Source organism: Coloeus monedula (genome assembly GCF_965178545.1).
Source record: "Coloeus monedula genome assembly, chromosome: 13".
Lineage (NCBI taxonomy): Eukaryota > Metazoa > Chordata > Aves > Passeriformes > Corvidae > Coloeus > Coloeus monedula.
Genome location: NC_138793.1, coordinates 21,161,204 through 21,168,328, shown reverse-complemented (window position 1 = coordinate 21,168,328; position 7,125 = coordinate 21,161,204). Strand labels below are relative to the sequence as shown.

The following is a 7,125-nucleotide window of genomic DNA, read 5'->3' as shown; positions in this document are numbered from 1 at the left end:
AGACCAGAGACAAAATTCCAGCTCAGAACAGTTTAAGAATGGAAACCAAGACAAATACAATCATTTAATGACAACACATAGTAACAGTGAGAGCAACAAGAGCAGTGGTAACACTAATGAACAGGAGAGGGAGAAAAACCCCTCCACACCTGCCCTGTTATGATCCGGTTTAAACCCAGAAAAGCAAAGCAAGCTCAGTCTCTGTGCCTAAACCAGAAAGAACTTAGAAGGTTCAAAATACCCCCAGAAACGAGATTAAAACCAAACGAGGCTAGATGTTGTTGCCAAAAAAATGGATGTATTTTATTTAATAGTAGAGAGACAAAGAGAAGGGAAGAGAGAGAAATAGAAAACAGAAGGGTGCGTGGGGAACAGGGAGAGGGGTTGGATGGAAGCCCATCACCCATCTGAGGGTGCCAACGACGTCTCGTTGCTCCCCTCCATCCGCCCTGCCGGTGGTGAGGGTCCCCCGTGGGCGCCGTGGCCACGCCGCCACACGCTGCCCCAGCCGAAGGGTGCAGAATTCCGTGGGTTAATGCACACTTTGGGCCAGCTGGGAACGCCCACGTGCCTCTCTTGCAGGGGCCGGCTTGACGCTGTCCCTTGCAACACTGAGGGTCTGCTGCATCATCTCTGGTGCTCTGGTGCAGGGTCTGGGGGCCCCTGTGCTGGGCCATGTCACCCCTTCTGCTGTGGATGAGCTTCCTCCCCCCGGTGAGGACCCCGCAGCCGGGCTCTGCACAGTGGAGGATGGGCAGTCACTGCGGCTGTGACCACCGGCTTTTCCAAGGTACCCAAAGCCTCTCCTCCCTCCACCCCTTGGTGCCAGCCCGGGCAGCTGATAGCCCTGGGGCTGTGCTCCTCATCTTGGAGGTGTTAAGCCTGAGCTCCGTGAATATCCCCAGCCCTGAGCTGTTACTTTATCTTACCTTCATCAGCGAGCAGTGTCAGGCCTCGGGGCCCCATTCAGGGTGTGGGAGTCTTCTGCAGCTTTTGTAATACAGTTTTAAAAGTCTTTTAAGAAAATGTTTGAGTCATAAAACATAATATTTCAGTCTTTGAAACCCCTCCCTTTAACGTTATAAATCCAAAATCTAATCCAGAGCACCAGAATCTCCCACTGTGGGGGATTTCCATATTCCTGTTGCTTTCTCTGTGTTCTGTCCTGGGGATTTGTGGACTGAGGGAGGCACTGGCCGCTCCTCTGGCCAAGGGGAAGGCTCCTGTGCTATTCCCATGAAGAGAACACCTGGAATTACTGCCCTGGGAGCCCAGTCCGGTCTTTCCAGTGACTGGGGGGCACCCAGAGGGTCTTTACATGAAATGAAAATGAGACCCCGGCCCAGTGCATTGACAGCAGGATTGGACACTCCTGGCCAAGGTGACCAGTCCGTGGGAGTCGGACTGGTGACGATCCAGGGGGGATTTTAAGTTGGAGACTTGCAAATTTCATCGTGCAGAAGCTCCAATTCTTTTTGGCACCTCTTGTTTAAATGTCTCCCCACTGGAAGAGGTCAATTAGTCTTTTTAATGACCTGACTGCCAGAGGCAGGGAAAACCAATCAGCGTTCCCTGAACGCCTCCATCACTTCCATGTCCACCTGCAACGAGTGGCCGATGGGCAGGAGCCTGCCCAGAACAGGCTCAGAGATGGGGCTTTCAATGCAAACCATTCCACCATTCCATGATCTCTGCCTGTATTAATGTTGCACTGTTCCCTCTCAAATTTAAATTCCCAAATTTAGATTATTTATTCAAGGAATCATTTTTAAATTATTCAGGAATAAAAAGGGAAGCATCAAACATACAAGAATCATTCCTACACCCACCAAACCATTCTTAACTGGAAGCCTATTCCCTCATCTCTGTCTTTGTTTTGCTTTCCTGGAAAACCTTGTGATCCCAGAGTCTCTCAGAGCGATGTACTGGCATTACTGGAAGGTTTGCTCTGTCAGAGAGCCTGGGGGGTTTACAGCACTTGTTCCTCTGCATCTTTATCCTTTCATCAGCTTTCCCCTGGAACAGTGCTGTGAGAGAAGCTTGGAATTACTAGAAATGGATCAGGTTCACATCTTTTCCCCACCATTTTTCAACTGTTTTGAAATTCCTGGAATTACCCTCAAATGTGCCCTAGAACACTGCTGTGAAAGGATCAATGAGAAGAACAGCCGGAAAGCAGAAAACCACCTCCAGCAGCAGCCAGAATGATCCCATTTCTGTTCTTACCTGGTCCTGCCAGAGCTCCCAACAGCCATTCCCATTCAGAAACAAGAGCTATGGAAGGCATTCCTGCTGTCCGTGAGGGTGAGGTGGCAGTTCTGGGTGTTCTTTGCTGTGGAACCAGACAACAAACAGAGTGTAAATGATCCTGGTGGTCCCTTCCAAGCCAAACCAGCCTCGATTCCATGCGTGGATCAGCACCTGTCCCAACTCCATTCCAGAAACCTCCTCCCACTAACCCAGAACTTTCCTTTTTCTGCTCAACATCAGGGATTTGCTGCCGAGTGCCCCGGGCAGGGGACGCCTCAGCCTTCCCTGGGACCGCAGCATTCCCTGGGCTGCCTCAGCATCCCCTGCGCTGCTGTTCCACGCCCATCCCGTGGTCCAGCGCCTGCGCGGGCTGCAGTGCCGGGCTCTCCCCACGGGGCGGCAGCACCGGGAGCGAGCAGCCCCGGCCGGTCCCGCTGTCTCGGGGCAGCTGCGCCTTTAACCCGCCCTGAGCCGGCGGGGCCGTGAATACAGCGGGCACAAACCCCACCGCTCCCCCTTATTTCACCCTCAGAGGCACAGGATCGCAGCATTTCCTGGGCTGCAAGGGACCCACAGGGAGCATCGAGTCCAAATCCTGGCCCTGCACCCCAAGAATCCCACCCTGTGCCCGAGAACCTTGTTCAGACCCAAACTCTGCCCCCAAGATCCTGAAAACACAGAGGGGCTGGGAGAAGGATGACCATGGAGGATTTTTTATATAGATCTCCTTGTACGATTGTTATATAGTATCATTAGATAGTCCAGCAATCAATATCTTCCTTATACCTCGTTATAGATAATCCAATAATCAATATGTTCCTCACACCTTGTTATAGATAATCCAGTAATCAATATGTTCCTTACACCTCGCTATACATTGTTACACGTCGCCTTCCCGGCGGCAGCTCCAGTGACCGACCAGGACCCCTCCTGACCCCCCCTTCCCATTCCCGCAGTCAGACCAGGTTTCCTTCCCGGCTCCACCCCAGGATTCCCGCGGCAGTCTCAGGTGTCTCTTTCTTTCCACAAAGCAAATTCTTCACAGCAACACAGAACCAGCCCGAGCTGGTCCCTCCGGCGAGCACCGATCAGCTCATTCTTACCCCAAACTGTTCATTCTCTCCCCTGCAGATTAACCCAGATTTTACCCCAAAATGTTCATTTTGTCCCCTACAGAATCCACCCCGGAGCGACGCCTTGGGCCCCGCACGGATGAGGCAGCTCCGGTGCCCCATGCCCGCAGCTCCCGCTGTGCCAGGACAGCAATCCCTGTGCCAGGACACTCATCCCTGGGCCGGGACACTCATCCCTGGGCCGGAATACCGATCCCCCGGGGCCCCTGCCGTCCGCTCGGGGCTGTCCCCGTTCACAACTCACCTCCGAGCCCGGAGCACCCGCCCCGGTGCCCCCGGCCCGGCCGCGCTGCTCCCCGGGCTCCCCGCCATTGCCGCTCCTGGCGAAGAAGGGCGGAAGTCACCGGTACCGCACCGATGTGGCTATTCGACCTTCTCAAGATGGCGGCCGGAAGGACCCCCCCCCCCCCCCGCTCCGTCTATTCGACTGCCTGAATGCTCCCGCCTGCCCCAGGCGCCGCTGACCCCACAGTCGGTGTCCGCGTAGCGGGAAACGCCTCAGAAAATTGCGTGCAAGCGCTGGGCTGGCGCCGGCGTCGTGTTCAGGCAGCCGAATAGACGCAGCTTGGGGGGGCCTTCCCTGCCGCCATATTGAGAAGGTCAAAGAAGGCTCGTAAAAAAAAGCGCCATCTATAGTGTGGCGGTGACGTAACTTCCGCCATTCATCGCCATCTTGGGTGCTGGCAGAAGCCACTTCCGGTCGAGCCGCCATCTTTAGTGTGGTGCATTTAAGCCCCCCCCTCCCCAAGGGCTTCTGTCTATTCGGCTGCCTGAATCCGGCCCGGACTCCGACGCCGGCACCGCGCTTTCCGCGCGATTTTCCGCCGTGCTTCCCGGTGCGAGGACACGGCTGGCGGGGTCAGCCGCGCCGGAGGCGGGCGACGGCTCCGCGACCGGCGGCAGGCATCGGCAGGGACACCTCTCGCAGGGTGCCTAGTGCGTCCGCCATCTTGAGTGTGGCGGAACCTCGTCAAGGTCCTGGCAGGTGCTAATAAAGCGTCACTTATGCCATCCCGAGAGCGCGGAACTGCGCCTTCCTTTCCGAGCCGCCTCCTTGAGAGCGACACGCGGGCGGCTCTATTCCAACCGTGCCCGCCCGGTGCCTCCCGCCCGGGTCGCGCTGCGACCGCGCCTCTGCTGCCCGGCAAAACCGGCCCCGCCGGGCCGCCCCCCGCGCTGTCATTCCCCGCGGTCACCGCCCCGCACGGCGCCCGGTCCTTTCCATAGCTGTGGCCCCGCTCATGCACGGCCGTGTCCCTTGGCGCTCCGAACCGCCCTTCGCCCCTCCCCTCCGCTGACAGACCCGGCCCCGCTCGCTCCCGCTCCTTGCCACGCTCGGCAGCCACCGAGGCCGCCGCCCTCTCGGCTCAGCCGGCACCGGGCGGCAGCAGCGCCGGGGCGCCGTGTCGGGGGCGGCAGTGCCGCCGTGTCGGGGGCGGCAGTGCCGCGCTCTCGCCACCAGGCGGCAGCAGCGCCGCCCAGCTCAGCCCGGGGGCAGGCACAGAGCAGAGGGAAAAGCCGGCTCCGGGCGCTCTGCAGCTCCTGCAGCCCGAGCGTCTCGGCTCCTGGGGCCAGGCGCTTGCTGCTTTCCTTCCTACAGAAAAACGCCGGCTCCTTATTCTCAAAACTTGCTGATCTCTATTCCCAGCTTCTTATATTCCTGTATGCGACAGAGTAGACAGAGAGGGCTGGCTTATTTCAAAATGAATTTACATCTAAATCAGTAGCATTTGCCTATAGACGTAAAAGTGAAGAACTTAACAGGTTTTAGTATTCTGCACACAGCCCTCGCTGGGAGGAATGGTAAAAAGTTAAAAACAAATGAAATTTTAAAAGTAGAAAGTTAGAAACAAAGTTACAACGGCAGAAATTTAGAAACAAAGAGGTAAAATACAAGAAACAAACAAATTTCTAAAGGTAGAAAGTTAAACAAAGTTAGAAACAAAAAAAAAATTAGAAACAAACAAAATTAGAAAGGTAGAAATTTAGAAACAAAGTCAGAAAGGCAAGTGTTGAGCCTTTGACAGGGTACCCCTCCTTCTCGGACCAGGGTGAAAGAGCAGAGGAGGCTGCTGTTCTGCTAAGTTCTTTATTTCACGGTCTCACAGCTGTCTTGAAGGCAGAGTTCGAATGGGGTTACATGATACAGCCAAGCAGCAGCAGCAGGCAAAAACAGCTTCTTCTATATGCTCCATACACTCTATTTTTTTCTTACAGAAGTGTGGATTCTATTTGTTCATTGACCAGTAAGATTAACACACGATTCTAGTTTTCTTTTCCTTAAACCCATCCTGCTCTAATTCTAACAGTCGTAAGCCTCACACAAGTGTTACATCTGTATTACACAGATTTGCACATACAGTTTCTATCAGCTCTTACTGTTTATGTGAACACTCCATCTAAAAAATGTGAACAGTCTAATTCTATCTAGATTTTGTCTAAAGTAAAGAATTCTGTGAAAAGGTAACACTGCTGCAGCAAGAGCTGTGTTTAAGATCTCTGCTACAGCTTTTTCATGTTTAAGGCACTTAGCATCTATTTCTACTAAAAGTTAAAAATCTGTATTTCTATTTCACTTTGGTGTGGCTTCATGGATGTCAGCTTGTCCAAAGGTTTTAATTCACACCTAATGCTTTGGCTTCCCTCTGGGCCTGAGGGAACTTCTCTAACAAGAAGGTTAGAAACAAAGTTAGAAAGGTAAAAGTTAGAAAGTAAAAAACAAATTTAGAAAGGCACAAAGTTAGAAATGTAGAGTGTTAGAAACAAACAAAGTTAGAAAGGTAAAAATGGGGAGAAAAACAAAGGTATAAAGTTTCAAAGTTACAAACAAAGGCAGAAAGTTAGAAACAAATAAAGGTAGAAAGTTAGAAAGGTAGCAACAAAAATGGTAGGAATGTAGAAAGGTAGAAACAAGCAAAAGTAGAGAGTTAGAAATGTAGAAAATCAGAAAAGCAGAAACAAAGATAGAAAGTCAGAGATGTAGAAAGTTAGAAACTACCAAAGGTAAAAATGAACAAAGGTAAAGAGAGAGAAAACTTAGAAATGTGGTACAAAGTCATAAAAGTAGAAACAAAAAAGGTAAAAAGGCAGAAGGTCAGAATGGTAGAAATGAACAAATGTAGAAAGGTAGAAATGTAGAAAGTTAGAAATGAAGAAAGATGGAAAGATAGAAAGTTCAAATGGTAGAAACAAAGAAACATGTCAAGTTAGAAATTGAGAAAGGTAGAAAGCAACAAAGGTAGAAAAATAGAAAGGTAGAGAGTCAGAACCAAAGGTAGAAAGTTAAAAAGGTAGAAATGAACAAAGGTAGGAAGTTGGGGAGGCAGGAAGTGCAGAGGCTGGCAGCAGCCATTCCAGCCTTAACGAGAGCCCTGTGTGGAAGAGCAACTTGTTCCATTGAACTTCACTTTGCTAAGGGCCTTCTGCTCTCCTGGGAAAGATGCAGAGCAGGCAAATGGCTACAGGTAGAAGCACCAGGTGTGACTGTTCTTCCTTCACCTCCCAGAAAGCTGGGGGGTTTCATGTTTGAGTCAGTGGCCCAGAAGGGGCAGAGAGTCTGCCCTGACCAGTCTGTGGGCATGGATCTGTTTTGTCTTTCCCTGTGCCCATTCCCAAAACTCTCTTAAAACTTTCCCAAAATAGAAACACAGAAATACTGGAGCTTGTGTAATAAAGAGAGATCCTTCCTGAAGAAAGAGTGGTCTCTGTTTGGTTTTTTCCAAGCTGCTACAGAAACAAACAA

The 7,125-nt window shown here is 51.6% G+C and overlaps 1 protein-coding gene across 3 annotated transcripts in view; it reads right to left on the bottom strand.

Annotated features, from left to right (window-relative positions):
- Positions 1 to 276: 276 nt before the first annotated feature.
- The window catches only part of CHST6 (carbohydrate sulfotransferase 6), a 23,921-nt gene continuing 17,072 nt past the window's right edge, over positions 277 to 7,125 (bottom strand). For all 3 annotated transcript variants that reach the window (XM_082290273.1, XM_082290272.1, XM_082290270.1), the window contains 3 exons: positions 2,227 to 2,332; positions 930 to 990; positions 277 to 736 (listed from right to left, as the gene is read on the bottom strand). The gene's annotated coding sequence lies outside the window, so the exon portion shown is untranslated. The remainder of the gene's footprint in view (positions 737 to 929; positions 991 to 2,226; positions 2,333 to 7,125) is intronic.